Source organism: Muscardinus avellanarius, assembly GCF_963383645.1.
Source record: "Muscardinus avellanarius genome assembly, chromosome: 22".
NCBI lineage: Eukaryota > Metazoa > Chordata > Mammalia > Rodentia > Gliridae > Muscardinus > Muscardinus avellanarius.
Window position 1 is genome coordinate 11,692,157 of NC_137808.1, and position 19,302 is coordinate 11,711,458.

The following is a 19,302-nucleotide window of genomic DNA, read 5'->3' on the forward strand; positions in this document are numbered from 1 at the left end:
AACATCCTGCAGGGATTTTGATTGATTAAATGTTGAATCTATAGATCAATTTGGAGAGAACTAACATCTAAACAATAATTTGCCTTCTGTTAATGAGTATGGTTTAATTCTCCATTTATTTAGATGTTTCATAATTATTCTCAGCAATATTTTAGAGTGGTTAAAGATCTTAAATATATTTTGTCAATTTTATATGTAGTCACTTTATATTATGACAAATAATATCCTTAAAGTATATTTAAAGTTCAAATTGTTTTTTGGTAGTACACTGAAATACAAATGATTCTTGCATGTTGATTGTGATTGTGTATATTTTGATCTTTCTAAATTCACTTATGATGTCTCTTTGGTTTCTTTTAGACTTCTTAGAGTTTTCTGCATAGATAAATTTATTTTTCCATACAGTTAAAAAAAAAAAAGGTGGATTTCCTTCAGAACCATGACACATTTATGCAGGTATTTTTACTTTGGCCACTAGGTTTCATGTAATTTTCACTTTTTTTTTTTTTGGATTGCAGGTGTTGTGTTTGAACATTCAGACTACTGATAAGTCATTTACCCCACTTCTGTCCTTTAAAAGAGAGCACTGGATAATTCAGCTGCAGCTCAGTGAGCTTTCTTGATCCCTCTCTCTCAAATGCCATTCGTCAGACCACAGGGACAGCTTTTGTTATAGAAAGAGACTGTCTAGGAGACCTAGACTAAGAAAGAACCCCCTCATGTAGCAATACTGTATCTACTCAAAACTCTGCTCCTTCGAATTGCTTCTATCTCACTGTTAACTTTCTCTCTCAGACTACTGGAATATTTCTGGGTTTTTTCAAGCTCATTGAGTTCCCTTAAAACAACTAATTAAGCCATGTGTGGTGTTTCACCCATGTAATCCCAGTACTTGTGAGGCTGAGATAGGAGGATCACAGATTCAAGGCTAGCCTCAGTAATTTATTGAGACCATGTGTCAAAATAAAAACAAAAATAATAAATAAAAAGGGCCGGGAGTGAAGCTCGGAGGCAGAATGGCACGGAGTTCAATTCTCAGTAGCAAACAAGAACAACAGATACAACTGCTTAAATTCCCTGAGAGTCTTCCCATACGGATCACTACCCGGTTAGTTCCTGGCATTTTAATTTGGGTACTAGGTAAGGTGATGGCTTTTGAGAGTTCTTGATGCTTGTTGGTGTAAAACATCATACAAGCATTGAAGATATTCATCCCAGGTTTATTAATTGAGTTTTATTTGTGTCTGTCTTTCCAGAAATTCTGCAAAGGCTGCTTATATTTGGTGGGCCTCTATCACTGTCAGTATCTTAGTGCTTGATGGCATCTAGGTCCAGATTCGCTAGGAGTATGCCAGGAGTGTATTTTCACTGTTTCAATACAAAAGGGAAACATAAGCCCTGTTTCTTTAGAGAGAAACAGAAGAGTACCAAGGAAGAGTCGCCTATCCCCTCAAGCCTCTTCCTCTCCCTGGGACTACAGTCTTCTGAAATGCTTCATCCATAGTTACCAGCCTACAGTCAGAAACCACAGGATTCTGGACAGTCACTATGGTTGGACCACTCTTAGGTTTCTATGTCACACTGGGGGTACCTATGTCATCCAACTGTGAGCCACAGCCTATCAAGACCAGAACAACACTGGGCTGGAGCAAAGCCCACATTTCCATGAGCTGCCTCTTGCCAAGCTGAAACCAGCCACAGGTGGTATCAGCTGGGACAGTAATCCCATAGACTGGGACCATGTCTTTTCCTAATGATGGAACTATTCCACAGTTTCAACTGCAGGCAGGCCTGGGACGGGGCCACTAGGATGTTCCCAGTGACTGCTTTCACCAGCCCAGCACTAAGCTCCAGGGTACAATTTTTGATTATCACTGTCCTACCCTCAATGGATGAAGTCTTACATCACCATGCCACGGTGCCCTAGAATGTGGTCATGTTGTAGTAGACAGTCACTTGGCCAGCTAGGCTGAGGCTAAGCTGGGCCATTCCTTACTCTCACCGCCACATGGACCCGGGGCCCGTGCTACAGCTGGGAGTGATGTGGGCTTAAACAAAGTTTGTCACACTGGGATGCAGTCTCCAACAGATGCTGGAGTTGATCTACAGGCTGTTTATGAGCTCTGGTCTGCTGTTTATGTGGGAACTTTTTGGATGCTTGGTTTAACCATGCCTGGCACAGGCTCCAAGACAAAGTCCTGAGCCCGCTTTCATGCCCTGCTCCCCAGCAGCATCCAGCTCTCAGTTCTAGTCAGAGTTTGGGAAGCTGGTTCCTCTGGCTCACTCAGAAATATTTCCTGGGTTTTGGGGCTGAGGGCCTCAGCCCAGCACTGAGTTTCAAGTCTAAGGCCTGGAAGTAACTTTCTCTCCCTTTCCCTAGTAAGAGACATCTCTTTTCATGCTCTCTTGCCCAGAGTTGGAGGAGAGGCAACAGGACAACTCTTTTCTTCCTGCCTTCTTCAACATGTCTTTTCATTTTGTTGCACAGAAGGCATGTTATACCACGGTCTTACCTGATTTCCTTCACTCTTGTAAAGTTGGTTTGGTGTGTGATCGCTCATCAGCGGAGTGTGTCTGTGAAGAGAGCTTCCTGGCACATCTTTCTCAGCCACCATCTTGATCCCCATTTCTCCAAAGTTCTTAAGAGCCCTGTTTAATGATAGGCTATTTTTAGGAAGATTCTTCTATTAAATATAATTTTTTTTTACGGGTCTGGGGATGAAACCCAGGGGCATTTGATCTCTGAGCCACACCCCCTGCCCTATTTTTATTCTTTATTTTGAAACTGGGTCTCACTAAGTTGCAGAGAAACTCACTAAGTAGCTGAGGCTGTCCGCGAACCACGATCCTCTGGTTTCAGCCACCCAAATGCTGGGATTACAAGCGTGCGCCACCATGCCCGGCTTATTAAATATAATTTATTACTACTGTGACTTAACAGACAAATTCCTATTTCAAAATAAACTTTCACTGATACATGAAAATTTTCAGACACTTTTAAAACATATATATTTATATTTACACAGTATATTTTTCTATTTTTGTAGTATTGCGGATTGAATTCATGACCATCCTACCTCTGAGCTACACCCTCAAACCTGGTTTTTTCTTTCTTCTTCTTTTCTTTTCTTTTCTTTTTTTTTTTTTTTTTGTTTTGTTTTAAACAAGGTCTCACTAAGTTGTGAAGGGCCTCTCTAAATTGCTGAGGCTGGCCAGGAACCTGCAATTTTCCTGTCTCAACCTCCCAAGTAGTGGATTTAAAGTATAAACCACCACATTCAGTTTATATTTATATGCATAAGCCAAGTATAAAGAGGTATATTATATTGTAATTTTATAGCTTCAGCATTATAAGATATTTTAAATAATAAACCTACCTAGGTAAAGCAAAAAATAAGATCCTACTTGTATAATCTGAGAAATTTTATTCATACTATACTACTACTACTACTACTACTACTAATAATAATAATAATAATAATAATAAGTATACTTATCGTCATGTGCCAAACACTGTTGTAAATTGTGTTTTATAAAAATTATGCTTCTTCACTTTTGCTCTTACCACATGTGTTAAAACATAACATTGCAATCTTTGTTTTCTATATAAGGATTCCTATGCCCAGATAATTCCATAACTTGTTCATGGTCACAGAGCTGCAAATGTGAAAGCAGAGTCTGTCTCTGGAGAATGCCTTCTACAATTCCATTTTATAATTCAATCATCTTTATCTGCTTCCAAAAAAAATTCATGTGCAAATCATCCATAGTGGTTATATTTTAAGCATTCTATACCTCCAGCCCTATTTTTTATTCTTTATTTTTGGGGTCTCACTAAGTTGTGGAGGTCCTCAATAAGTAGCTGAGGCTGACCATAAACCTGCAATCCTCCTATCTCAGCCTTCCAAGTACTAGGATTACAAGCATGCACCACCACACCCAGCTTACGGTGGCTTTATGATGTGTCCCCAAGGCTGAAATGCAACTCCGATAATTACTTGTTTTTAAGTGTCTGTTAATTTGGGGTGGAATATGTGTGTGTGTGTGTGTGTGTGTGTGTGTGTGTGTGTGTGTAGCTGGGGATTGAACTCAGGGGCATTTTACCTTTGAGCTAAATCCTCAGCCCTATTTTATTTTATTTTTTATTTGAAACAGGGTCTCACTAAGTTGCTGAGGCTGGCCTTGAACCTGTGATCCTCCTGTCTTAGCCTTCTAAGTACTAGGATTACAGGCATCTCTCACTATGCCTAACTAAGAGAGATTCTTTTTGACCCCAGCATGCCAGGTTTCACCAACATTCATCTTCTTTCTTAGTTATATCAGACTTTAAGACACATAGTGGTTTGGGTTGGAATGTCCCCCAGCCATCACAGAAACAAGGTAATGATGCTGGAAGTGGGGTCTGGCTGCTAAAGAGGGGCCTCTGAGGCTGTGGCTTTGGGATTATATATTGGCTGCCGCTCCCCCTGCTCTTTCCCTTGTCCCCAGCCTCCATGACTTGGCAGCAAAGCCTTGCGCTCTCCTTTTTCCCTCTTCCTGTTACCACCCTGCCCTGAGATATACAATTGGTCCCTGGCCTTATGTGGACTAAATAAAAAATCCCTAAGGAAACTCTGAGCAAATAAATTTTCCTTCCTCTAAGTTACATAGTCAGGTCTTTGGATTATAATAGTGAAAATGCTGACTAAGGTAACATAAGAGTCTTACAGACATGGAATACAGTCAAATCCCTATGACAAATCTCTTGGTATATACAGGATAGTTGTTATAAATGTATGTATAATTTTATTTTCTGTTTTCTATAATATGATTATACATATAATTGTGTATCTTTTCAATGCCCTATTTATTTTGCATATCTGGATCTGGTTCGACTGACTAATACATCTGTCTAGAACAATTTTAAAATATTGATAGGTTTAGCCGGGCGTGGTGGCGCACGCTTGTCATCCCCGCGCTTGGGAGGCAGAGACAGAAGGATCGCGCAGGTTCGAAGCCAGCCGCGCGCGCTGGCTTAGGAGACCCTGTTTCCAAATAAAAATGTAAAAATAGGTCTGGGAGTGTAGCCCGGAGGTAGAAGGGCTTCCAGGAACCCCAGTACCACCAAAAAAAAAAAAAAATTGATAGGTTTGTTGTATTGAATGAATGATTTCAAGTGTCTAATACGAGACAACATGGCATATTCGACTGAGCAGTGCCTGTGCAATTAGATATGCTTTAACATCAGGCTCAGACTTGCAAACCACATGACCCTGGGAAAGTCACATGACTTCTTTGAAGCTTATTTTCCTCATTATCAAAAGAAGGTTATTGTTAAGATAACACAAGAAAGCTTGTCAAGTGCCTAGTACTTCTCCAAGCACTTAAAGGAATGATAGGTACAATTATTTTTATTGTGGTGGCTGTGTCAGAATTAGTACTAAAGACATGAGCAATTCTGTCTATAAAATCATCTATCCTTACAATAAGGTTTATGTGACTCAATGGTAATACTACTTTCTATCTGGCAGAATCATAGTAGCATTTGTTTCCAGACAAGGCAGTTTGTTGCAACAATACTAAAAATACTTTTCTTTTTTTAATTTATTTTATTTATTTATTTTTTAATTGGTGCACTGTATTCATACATCATAGTGGGATACATACTTTTGTAAACATACATGCACACATTGCCCAGTCAGCCCCCACCCGATCCCAACCCCATTCTCTCCCTATCCCTCCCTCCCTCCCATGCTTGGCTTAGTGATTGACATCTAGTATTATAGCAATTTATCAAAAATTAAAAATGATAATCTCACATAACAGTTTCATTTGTCTGATACCAAGCTTTTGATGACTTAAAGATAACATTTCAATATTTCTTTTTGCTTTCTTTCTTATCAGAGAATCTATTTTTTCTACTTTTTAGGTGAAACTATCATATATCTAAAAATACTTTTCTGATAAACAAAAATAAATTGTAGGCGTCACTGAAATTCATAATAGAACTTCAAAAAATAAACAGTGAATCCTGACCACTTGTAAAAAAAAAAAACATGCATATTTTTAGACTGGGATAGTTTACATGCAAGACAAGGCCAAGATCTCAAATGTTCATTCTGAAGTATTTTAACAGTTTAACAGTGTCCATCCAATTATCCTTGGATTCAACAATCATTTACAGTTTCATTGTAGAGATTTTATTCCAATTATTATTAACTATTTGATATTCTGACATAAAAATGGTATTGATAAAATGTTATCTTTCTATGGATTATTAAAAAGATATAGGGCCAGCAGGCATGGTGTTGCATGATGTAATCTCAGTAATTAAGAGGTTGAAATAGAGGATCACAGGTTTTGGACCAGCTTCAGGAACTCAGCATGACCTTCCACAAGTTAGTGAAAACCTGTTTCAAAATTTAAAAAATCGGGCTTGGGGTATAGTTCAGAGGTGGAATTCTCTTGGGTTCAACTCCCAGTAATACTTCCCCCTCAAAAAATATACAGGATTATGACTAACTTTGTTTATGGACTTTGGGTCTTTTGGCCTTGACAAATAAACTAATTATATTTTTTAGAAGTTCTTGGTGTTTTATATATACAAAATTATATTATAGAGAAATAATAAAAAATTTAATTTTCAATTCAAATTATTTTTTCCTTTCTTTTTCTCATTTTAATTCAGAAGCTTAGACTTGTAACAAAATGCTAAAAGCAAGTAGTAAGAATAGGAGTCTATGCCTTACCTGTGATCTTAGGGACAAAATCTTCAATGTTTCACCTTTAAGTAGAGGCTCTTTTGTTGTTTTTATTTTAGTTTTGAAGTACTGGGGATTAAACCCAGAGGCCTTCCACTTTTGAATTATACCCTCACCTGATTTTATATATTTTGAGACAGGGTCTCAGTACATTGCTGTCACTGGCCTGTGATCCTCCTGTCTCAGCCTCCCACATAGAGGTGTCACAGCTGTGCACCACCATACTCAACTATTATGAATTATTTTAGGGCAAAAACATCTTCCTTTATGGTATGATGCAGAACTGAAATTTTCATACCACTGAAAATTTACTTCTGTGTGAATGGTTTCCTTTCTCTGTACTTTAACTCCCTTGTCTTTAGCAAAGTTAAGGTAAAATTTCATCATGGATGTATCTCATGTTCTGATATAGATCACAATACTTATAAGGAATAAAATACATGTAAACACATGTGTGTTCAACTGAAAAAAAATATTTTTGCTATCTATATGAAATCTCAAGAGTAGAAATAATATTTTATCTATATGAAATCTCAAGAGTAGAAATTTAAAAGTAGTGATATTAAAGAGAGCCAAGATTTGCTTTATAGTGTGCCTAAAGGTTTAAAAATCCATTCATTATCCAATGCACACAGTTGAGAAGACTGTGAATGAGAATTTTCTAAGAACAAACTCAAGACAGAGAGGTAAGAGGTCCTTTAAACCAAAGAAGTATAGATAGACAGAAAGTATGGTGAGGTATGTCATAACAAAATTGCTAAAACAGAACATAAAAAATAAATTTTAAAATCAGCCAGAAATCTATAGATGAAACTCCATCCCTGTCAAAAGTCCCAGGAGAATTTTTTCAAGAAATTTGTGAAATGATTCTAAAATTAAAATAGAAAGGCAAAGGTTCTGATTTATATATATATATATATATATATATATATATATATATATATATATAGTTTGTTCTAACCTCATCTAAATCTAATATATATTTATTCATATGTATATAAACAAATTTGAAAGATATATATTACCTACTTTTAGGAATGACTGTAGAGCTACAATAATTAATACGAGAGTATTGGAAAAGGAATGACAAATAGATCAATAAAATTCAGCTATAGATCAGAAAAATATAAAGTCAACATATTTTCAAAAACATAAATCCATGAGGAAAGGAAATTATACTTAACAAATGATTATAGATCAATCAAGCATATAAGTGATACATTAAAATTAAATGAATTCAAGGTGGATACAAGGCCCACATGTAAAATATGTAATTGTGAATCTTCTGGAGGAAAACATCCTTGTCACCCTGAGCAAGTAAAGATTTACAAGACAAAGGACTAATCATTTTAAACACTGACAACTTAGGCTTCATCAATATTAAAAAGGAAACCTCTACTTATTAAAAAGTTATTTTAAAAATCAATAGGAAAGCCATAGAGCAAAACAAAATATTTGTGATATGTAAGATGGACAACCTAGAATATATAAATGGCTTCTAAAACTCAGTGTTGTAAAGATGACCTCGATTAAAAATTCCAAAACTTTTGAACAGATACTTCTGCAAAGGACTCACAGCAATGAATGAAATTATGAATGACAATGCTAGGCCATGTGTACTAGTAATTCCAGTACTTGGGAGGCTGAGACAAGAGGATTTGGGGTTCAAGGCCAGTATATGGCACCTTAGGGAGACTATCAAAATTGAAAAACAAACTTAAAAACAAGAGTTGGGAGTATTCTCAGAGGTAGAATGCCCTGGGTTTAATCCTCAGTAAAACACACACACACACACACACACACACCCCAAGGCTAAATACTGGCAAGAATATTGAGAAACTATTAACACCCATTAGAGTTGTAAAAACTATACAAATAATTTGGTGGTTTCTTTCAAAGTTAAACATGGCTATCCCACAATGTAGAAACTCCATTCCTGAGTATTTATACAAGATAAGTGTGTGTCTATAAAAAAGATTCATGAAAACATTCATCACAGCTTCAACTCAAAACTGCTCATCGAGAAATGAGTAGAATAATAATTTTCTGGTATATATATATATATATATATATATATATATATATATGGAAATTTGGATTTATAATGTGGATACATGCCATGCCATCACTGAATCTTAGAGATGCAATGTTGAGTAACATAAGCCAGATAGAAAAGTTTATGTGCTATAGGATGTCATTTATTCAAGGCACAAGAATAGCTATTGTGATCAAAATCAGGAGAGTGTTGCTGTAAGTTATAGCATGGAATTGAATGGGAAAAGTGAAGAGGGTACCTTCTGGACTGATGGAAATTGTCTATTCAGCATTCTACTTTGGATAGTAGTTACACGAGCTAACCTGCCAAAACCCATCAAAGCACACACTTAAGATCCATGAAATTTTTTTTGTAGGTATGCTTCTATATAAAAAGAACTCAATAAGATATCAGTAAGCATAAGAATGAAAAAAATTAAAAACAAAATAAACACAATAGTCCCAAGTAATGGTGAGGTTTTAGACCCGCAGAAGTATACAAGTAGTATCAGTATCTGAATAAATTGGCATAACCAGTTTGCCAAAAATAAAGGTGAATGTCTACAAAGTCCTAGCCCCATAATTTTATTCTTAGAAACATTTCAAAACATGAATAAAAAATCCTGCTCCAAGTTGTTTATAATAGCATTATTTCAATAGTAACAGTTATATTCATATAAAACAATAAAAAAAATCACAGGATGTACTAATATGAAAAAAATGTATTACCAAAACATACTTTGTGCTTCAGGGGATTGAACTCGGAGGTATTCTATCTAAATTGCTCAGGCTGTCCTCAAATCTGTGATCTTTTTGTCTCAACCTCCCAAGTATTGGGGGTTTAGGCATGCACCCTCGCACCTAGCTTACCAAAACATTTAGTCAAAAAAAAAAACACAAAAGGAAATAATATATGTATATGTACATATATAATTTCATTTCTGTAAACTTAAAATGATTATACATTGCTCTGTTTCTGCTTGCATGGTTTAATTTTGGATTATAAAAAAGAGAAGAAAAAGGCTATATGCGGTCAGACACTGGTTGAGGCAAAGTGGAAGAAGAAGCATAAAAGACAGGCAAGGAATTTATATTTCATTTCCATTTCCATTGTTAGAAAAACATAGCATCTCTTTTATACCTTTTTAAAATTTTTCTTCATTGATTTTTACTATATTCTTCCCAGAATAAAGTTAGAAATCTTCAGCCCTTAGAAATGTCTTTGTTCTTCTCTTGCCTATGTAGTCTGCATTGCACTTTTATAGTTCACCAATGTCATATTACCTTATTATCTTGCTGAATATTTTATACATAGGCACTTCTTTCTATATTTGCTTTTACATCTCTGCTGGCTTTCCAATGACTCCCAAATGCTAGTTTTTCAGTGAGGCTAATACCTTCTGCAGATCTGTTAGACCCTTCCAGCTTTTATAAAAGTACATCAACCTTTATGATGTACTATTAAATAGTGTGATTAAAAAATAAATTTTTGGAATTGGGACATAAACAGGCTCTAAAAACAGTCATAATCTAGGTAGATTATTAATCCCATTTAATTTATATGTAGTGTTTACTCATTAGAAACCACAATCACCTCAGATTATTGCTCAAATCAAATTAAATGTCTTACTCTACAATCCAATATTCCATTGTGAATAATTTTTGCAATATATTTATTTACCTAAGTAGGAAGATGGTTTAATTCAGTATCTGCCTGATTTCAAACATTTTTACTTTGAAACTTCACTATTTAAACAGATACAATAATGCTGTTATAATATTTGCTGAAAAGTCAAAGCTTTCAATTCATAAATTCTACCCTGTCTATATTCTTTGGGAAAACAGCTCAGTCTTAAATATGTGCATTTGAAGGAAAGTATAGATGTAGTCAGAAACAAATATAAAATGTGTTTATAGAAAATTAATCAGCAGTCATTTTATTATTGCATGCTTTCTTATGATACCACATAGACAATTTTCATGTTTTATACCGATGATAAATTTACTGTGAGATTCTTTAGTGGATACTACTATTCCATTTTTCAGACAATGAAACTAAGTCTCAGAAAGTTTAAAAGATTCAAACACACACACACAATGCTTGCCATGGCTGTTCATTAAAGACAGACTTGTACAGATATACAGCTACTCCTGGACCCACTTGTTTGTCCAGAAAAAAATAAGGCAATCAATAACTTGGTAAAGTATCACTAATCTGGTCAATATTGGGAAACACTGGTCAAGATAAGTGATAAAGATATTTGGTACCATGGATTAATACAGAGATTCCTTATTAAACTGTCAGTGCATCCACCATGCAGTCCATCTATACCACTCCTGGGTATCTTTCCAAAGGAACTGAAATTAGAGAATTACAGTGATATATGGGTATCTGTTTATAACATCACATTCCCAATTATGGAACCAACATAATTCTACTAGGTTATAACAAAAGGCAAAACTACATAATTTGCAGGAAAATGGCTAGATCTCGAGAACATCATGGTGACAAGGCAGTCACAGAAACAGAAGGGTCATGTGTTCAAATGTGGAAGCTAGGGAGTCATCAGTATCCAAGAGAGACTCGAGATAATGGAGGAGGAGCCCTAGTAGAGCAAAGGAGGGGTGAGAGGGGAGGGTGGTGGTGGAAGGAAGGGAAGCTAATGAAGGAAATACTTCCACTGATGTTGAATATACGCAAAATCATCCATTCCAATTTCAATATCATGAAGAGGGGAAAGGAGGGAGTGGAGTGGGAGCCATGTATGCGCTGTGTGCATGTCTGTCCCTATCACTCTGAACTACATTATGATGTGAGAGGACAATGCACCAATTAAAGTACAGATAGATAAATGATTGATAGACATTTGACACTAAGACCAACAATAGGGAATAAATAGAAACCTGAGATTGTAGCTCATTACAGAGGTAAGAATTCATGGAAAAAAAAGTTGGTTGGAGTGTTTTAGCTTCATTACTATATAAAACTGTAGATCTCGTCTTTTAGGTCATAACCTTTTAATTCATTCAGCCTTCACTTTCTTCCCCCAGTACATCTGTAGCTCTAGGATTACATATTAACATTTTGGCTTCCTCAGTGGAAAGAGAATGCTTCTCTTCTCATAGATGCAGAGAGAGATCTGAGACTCTTGGCTGCCATCTGTCTGATGGCCATATGCCAGTTGCTGGCCCAAACCACCACCTCATGGTGACATCCATCCTTGGATGGATGAGAAGTATGAACAGAATCACATAGTGAACACACTCAGGGCCTCTTCAAACATGCCTTAAGGTAGCCCTTAAGTTACATGGATTTAACTGAAGGAGTAGTAGAAATATTTCTCTTCTCATTTTCATACCAAAAAGTGACAGTTTAGGAGTGCAATTTATCAATGTGAGGGATAGCAAGAATGCTCTTTTGAAGTAGTCAACTTTACAAAGAAAAGCAAACTTCTCTCTGTAAGTGGAGTAGCATACATCAATAAATCAATTGCCTTTTATAAGATCTTAACTTAGTCTGGTCATCTTACCCATATCATAGTCCTGTTTTCCTTGTAGTCAGATTCTTTTGCTTGTTTGTTTTTGCTTTAATGTTCTATTAATTGTTTGTTATGACTTTTTCATAGTCAAATAGTCTCGTTACCATAAAAATGGTTGGAGGGAAGTTTATATTTATTTTGGCTATGGGTAAACACTTCTTATATATTTTAAATTCATGTCTTTGGTCTTGAGTTTGTTGAAAACATGAACATTTTAAGTCTGTACAGGTAACAGTGAAATATTATGGTGTACAATGAAACATGACTCATTTATTTAAATGACACAAGTGAAGTGTTGCTAGCTACTTTCATATCACTAGAGATACTTCTCAAATATATACCCCAATGCCTAATCTGTCAGCTTATAACTGACAAAAATTTGATCAAGGAGTCCCTGGGCAGTCTAGAGTATAGGATGAAAGATCAGGTTTGAATTCTGCATTCAAAATATTCCTCTTTCATCCAATCAGGAAAGGTTAGAGTTATAAATCTGTATGTAAAATACAGGAACATTATCCCCAGAGTTTAATTCAGAGTCAGGGAAAATATAATATGTTCGACTGCCAAACGAACACTTTATTGAGCGTGGGTCACCCAGAGCCTAAGCTGCTTTAAGCAAACAGATGGAAAGCAATCCTTTGAAGTACAGAACGATAAATTCCAAGTGCCTAGATGATCTTTCAAAGGACAAGTGGGTAGCCAAAGTCCCTTAGTAGTAACATACTACTGCTTAATGGATGCATCTAATTTATACATGACTGCAGTTTCAGCATGACTTAGTGGGAAGAAAACAAGATAGGTTTTGTAGAAATCAACAAGAGGGAAACTGCTAAAGAACGTTTCAAGGTTTAAAAGGTTTTAAGGAATCATTTAAAAGAAGTTCATGTCAGCTTCGATAGGCACTTTCTGCAGAGAGCACAAACTGAAAGATTTTAGCTCATTAACTGTTTTTTAGAAGTCTTGAACAGAAACTCAATATACATAGGCAAAAGGCCCTGTGGCAGGGAGGGCACACCTGGCATGCAGGTGAGCTCCCACTGTTGGGGAGCAGCTGGCCCCACAAACTCTTCCTAGCTCTCACTCTTTAAGGTCAGCTTATGATGTGAAATGATGTTCTTTGTATACCAACAGAAAGTCATTCTGTATTCATAAAATATGAACTTCCTCCTCTGTGATTTACAAAATAGAAGACCAATTTCTTGATCCTTGGAATTTTCCTTTGACCTTTCTTCCTTTGTCTAAGCGGTGGTGGTTGGGTGTTTTGCATTAAAACAATGATAATGCAGAGTAAAACTGTGTTTCAAGTATTTGGCAGAGTCTTTGGCATAGAGAAAATGCTAGCAAGTGGACAGTTATTATTTTAATATCCTTAGTGAAGTCGGGAAACCACTCTGTCACCTGAGACTACATCACTATAATTGATGTCATCGTTGATGAAGTAGACAATAGTTTCTGTTGGCTAGTGTCTATTCTCTTTTGGTAATTTTATCTAGATATTCCTTGTTGTTTCTTGCTTATTTAGAACGATGGTGCCTTCTTTCAACCCCCATCTAAAGAATAAGCACATGACCTATTTTGACCATAGGACTGATTCAAATATGGGCATATGGCCGGGCATGGTGCCGCATGCTTAGAATCCCCGCGCTTGGGAGGAGGAGACAGGAGTATTGTACTGGTTCGAAGCCAGCCTTTCTGGCTTAAATGACCCTGTTTCCAAATATATATATATATATATGTATGTATGTATATATTAGGTCTGGGAGAGTGTAGCCCGGAGGTAGAAGGGTTTCCAGGAACCCCAGTACCACCCCCCCCCAAAAAAAGAAATATGGGCATATGACCCCTTTTCATCCAATGAGATTTAATTCTCAGACAATTTAATTTTGTAAAAATAAACTGAAAGGGTATACATTTGGAGCTGCTAATGAAAACCTTGGCTGAAGTTGTATCTATCCATGAACTTTTTACTAGTGTCAATCAGTAAGCTGCTGCTGCTGTTGTTATTGTTGTATGTTTTACCTGTTGTGAGGTCACTTCTTATTAGATGAGTGATGATAAATAACTGGTTATTGGTTATTTTACATTTGCTAACAGGACAGATTATATTAACTGATTGATGTTTAAAAATGTCTTTTTCACTCTAGTGGAAGAGCACATATTATTAATCTCCTTCTTTTTCTTCCCCCCTTCCTTCCATTCCTCCCTCCCTTTCCTTTCTATTTTCTAAAATCTTTCTTCTTCTCTTTTACTTTCTACTTTTGATTTTGACATTAATAGCTGAAATTCAAAGTAACCATGTGGAAAGGCCCAAACTTGTTATGAGGTTCAAACATTTTGTCAGATGAGATAGTAAAGTTTTTGAAGAGGAGTTTTTTTTTTTTTTTTTTAAGAACATAAAGTCAGATGTTATATATCTGCGAAGAGTAACGATCTTTTTCTCATGGGAGAACCCTTTATCCTAAGAGAAAAGTTGACCTGTCCAACATCACATAAACAGTTACAAAAACAGATTAGAAGTTGGACTCTGTACATGTGGAAGTTCCCTTTGGATGTAAATTTGCATAATTAGCAGGCCATCGTGTTTTTGCTACATGAATCCAAATCAGTAATATTTCTAAAATAAAATAGGAAATAGCCACAGATGTATCTGTTTTATACACAGAACCTAATTATACCCATAAAAATAATAGCATCTGTTTAAATGCAGGTAATAGTTTCATATAGCTGTAAAAACTTGTTAGCAGCATTTGCAAGCACATGGGAGACTCTGGATGGCTCTTCAGCTGCCATGGTATACAAAGCTTTGCAAGGCTTTCCTGGAACTTGAATTAAACTAAGTCTGCAGTGCCCTTGCAATGACTAACAGTGACCTTGGGAAGTTACTTGCCCACTGAGGGAGCCTCAGTTTCCTCAATTTTAAAGAGGTTATTAGTGATTTTAGCTTAATAATGTAAGTGAAGATCAAACCAAGCCAAAAGTGGAGGTGGGCACCTGTCATTCCAGTACTTGGGAGACTGAGGTAAGAGGATTGCAGGTTCGAGGCCAACCTCAGCAACTTAGTGAGACTCTAAGTAACTTAAATGGACCTTGTTTCAAGATTTTTTTTTTTTTTTTGTGGTACTGGGGTTCCTGGAAGCCCTTCTACCTCCGGGCTACACTCCCATACCTATTTTTACATTTTCATTTTGGAAACAGGGTCTCCTAAGCCAGCGCGCCCGGCTGGCTTCGAACCTGCGCGATCCTCCTGTCTCCGCCTCCCAAGTGTGGGGATTACAAGCGTGCGCCACCACGCCCGGCTGTTTCAAGATTTTAAAAAATGAAATAAAATCTAAAAGGGTTGCGGGTATAGCTTGGAGGTAGAATGCCCCTGGATTCAATCCCTAGTATTACACAATAGTTTTAAAAAAATCAAGTCAACATCCCTGAGGTTCACTGCACTGAGCCTGGCCCATAGCATCTTAGGCTTTCAGGTTGTGCTATCATTTGGATCGGAAAAATCCCTCAAAGGCTCACATGTTAGAGACTTGGTCCCCAGCTTGTCATTGTTGGGGGGTGTTGGAGCCTTTAAGAGGTGGGGCCTCCTGAAGGTTTTAGGTCACTGGGGATGTGGCCATAAAGGTGATTTTGGATCCCTTCTCTCTCTTTCTCTTTTGCTTCAGTCATAAGGTCAAGAGATCAGGTGTCATCTTTTTCTTCTTTTCCCTTTTGGGTACTAGGTATTGAACCCAGGGTTATCCTAACTCCCAGCTACATTCCAGACCTTTTTTATTTTTTATCTTGACACAGATCTTTCTTGGTTTCTGAGAGTCTTGCTAAGTTTCTGAGGCTGGTCGTGAGCCCGTGCCTGTGTCCCCCCTGTCTCCGCCTCCCAGAGACTGGGATTACAGATGTATACAACAACACCCAGCTAGCTGGGTCTCTTCTGCCATAACTTCTTGCTATGATATCATGTGATATTATGGGCCCAAAATAACAGGGCCAATTGGCCCTCGACTGAAATCTCAGAAACACTGAGTTACTATAAACCTTTCCTTTTTATAAGTTGATTTAGCTTCGGTACTTTTAACGGGTACAGAAAATTGACTACTGTATGTTGCCACAAGAAACTATCATACACTTGGTTGTTTAAACAATAAACATTTCGCCGGGCATGGTGGCGCAGGCTTGTAATCCTTGCGCTTGGGAGTCTGAGACAGGAGGATTGCAAGGTTCGAAGCCAGCTTCAGCTACTTAGTGAGGCTCTTGGATATTTAGTGAGACCCTGTTTCCAAATAAAATATAAAATAGGTCTGGGAGTATAGCTTGGAGGTAGAAAACCTCAGGTTCCACTCCCAGTACTACCAAAAATAATTTTTTTTAAACAATAAACATTTCTTATGCTCTGGAGGCTGAAAATGCAATGTCAAGGTATCAGCTGGCCTGATTTTTAACTGCGTTGCCTGGCTTGCAGCCATCTTGCTCTACTCTCACATAATCTTCTGAGTTCCCGTGTAAAGAGAAAGACATCTCTCAGATTCTTATGAAGCCACTCATCTTATTATAGGGTTAACATGCTCAATACATTACTTAACCCTAATTACCCACCAAACACCTCACCTCCAAATAAAATCACACTGGATGCTAGGACTCCAACATATGAATGGGGAGTACAAATATGTAGTCAACAATGTATAGGAAGCTCTACATACCAGTGCTGGTTATCACATGATGACCACCTTGTTAATAGGCTGTTCTCCAGCTTAGATGTAAGCCTTAGCATAGGCTAGCTATTGAGAAGCATTCGTATCCTGCCGTATGTTAGGATGATCTATTTACAACTCTGGGGTTTTGGTGAGTTTCCTCAGGTATGTCATGTAACAGACAGTACCAAGAAAGTGGAGTGGAATATGTGTCTACAATGGGCAACTGCCACAAGTTGATCCATTTGTATGATAATAATACAGTTGAAAATACATAGGCTACCATGCTCCTGAAAAGTAGAACTACAATTTTAGAAAGCCAGGGAGTTCATTAGTTTCTTTTAACGACTCAACAAATAACATTCCAAACATTAGTCTTCCACTGGGAACCCTAAAAGGGAAAATTAAGCTTTTTGTGTCAGACTCTGGATTCTATTGGTGTGATATGCAGCAATGCTGTTCACAACAGCAAGGCATTAGAGAGGGATAATTCAGGGGAATGTATGCGTAAAGGAGAACAGAGGGGGGCATCTTGAAATCATGTTTGGAAAGAACTGTAAAGCTATCTTTTCTCTCTCCCCAAATGCAGAGCATTTAATTTGAACCAGGTGGTATATAGATTTGACAGAGTTCCTAAAGGGATTTCTTGAGACCTCATAAAACTGAGGTCCAAGTTGGAATTTTACTTCCTATATTGGCATCTCTTCGCCTTCTCTATATGGAAGTTTCCTGGTGCTTTTCAGCCCATTTAAAAGAGAAAAATATCAACTGGATTCCATTAAATGGTCCATTACCTTCTAGAACTATGGTTCTTGAGCAAAAACTCATGCATACAGGTTACTAAAATACTATCTTGGAATGCAGGGGAAGGACTTGGCCTTCCTTCCTTTCCCTCCCTTCCTTCCTTTCTTCCTCTTGTGGTACTGAGGATTACACCCAGAGAAGGGCACATTATCTTTGAACTACACCCCCAGGCATTTTTTTGATTCTTTAGAAACAGGGTCTCACTAGGTTGCTAAGAGTCTCGCTACTTGCTCAGCCCCAAAGTACTGGGACTAGAAGTATACACTACCAAGCCTAGCTTTCTATTGTGCATTTCTGACTAATTAATGGAATGTTTGGAGAAAATGAATATTCTATATCTGTGCTATTTGGCAGGAAGCTACTAGCCATAGCTATCTATTCAGAACTTGAGATATAGTCAATGTAATTCAGAAACTGAAATTTTCATTTTATTAGAATTTAATTTAAATAACCACTGACAGCCAGAAGCCACACTATTTAAGGTTAGAGTTAGCTCAGCCTTATCCCTGCTGGTATGTCCTTCCTTTATTTTGGTACTGGGAATTGAACTCAGGTACATTCCACCTCTGAGCTACATTGCCAGGATTAAAAATATATATATATTTTTATTATGAAACAGCATCTTGCTAAGTTGCTGAGGCTGGCTTTGAAACTTCAATGCTTCTAACTCAGCCTTCTAAGTACAGGGACTAAAAGGTGTGCACTAGCAAGTCCAGCTTGCTCTTTCCTTCAGAGAACAGAAAGGAGTTCTCATTGTACTTGTACAAGGTAAAGACAGCATAAGTTTAAGAGACAGCCTGGCCAAGCTGCAGCCACCTCTCTAGCCTCCTGATTCAGCTCAGGCTTACTCCACTTCTGCCATCTCTGGGCTTTCTTCCTGTTACCTTTTATGATTTTTTTCCCTCTTGTGATTCATAGCATCAGTTTCCTTCTGTTTCCAAAACAGCCCCCACTCATTTCTCTTTATTTAGTCTCAGCTTTGGGTTTCTGTTATGAGCAGTTTCCTTTGGAATTATCAGTACTGTGATTAGATTTAGAATGTCCCCCGAAGGGCTCATGTATTAATGTTCAGAGCTGATGCGCTTAAGTCATAAGGACTGTAATCTCATCAGTAGAAAAACCCATTGTAATGGTCTTACTGGGCGGTAACCTTATACAGGTGGGTTGTGACTGGTGAAGGTGGGTCTCTGGGCTGTGGCTTTGGGAACTATGCTTTTATCTTTCAATCTCTGTGCTTGTTCCCTCTTGCTTCTGGCTTCCATGGTATGAGAGCAGAGCTCTTGCTCTCTCTCTCTTTCTCTACTTCCCACCCCTACACCCTGAGTTCCATAGACCCAGCCTTACAGACACTGAACTCTGACATCTCCAAGAAACTATGAGCAAATAAATCTTCCTTCCTCTAGGTTGTATGGTCAGTTGTTTTAAATTATAGCAGTGAGGACGGTGACCAAGACATCTGACAAAGCAAAGTGTCCTTATTTCAGATTTTCTCTGCTTCATGGTCCT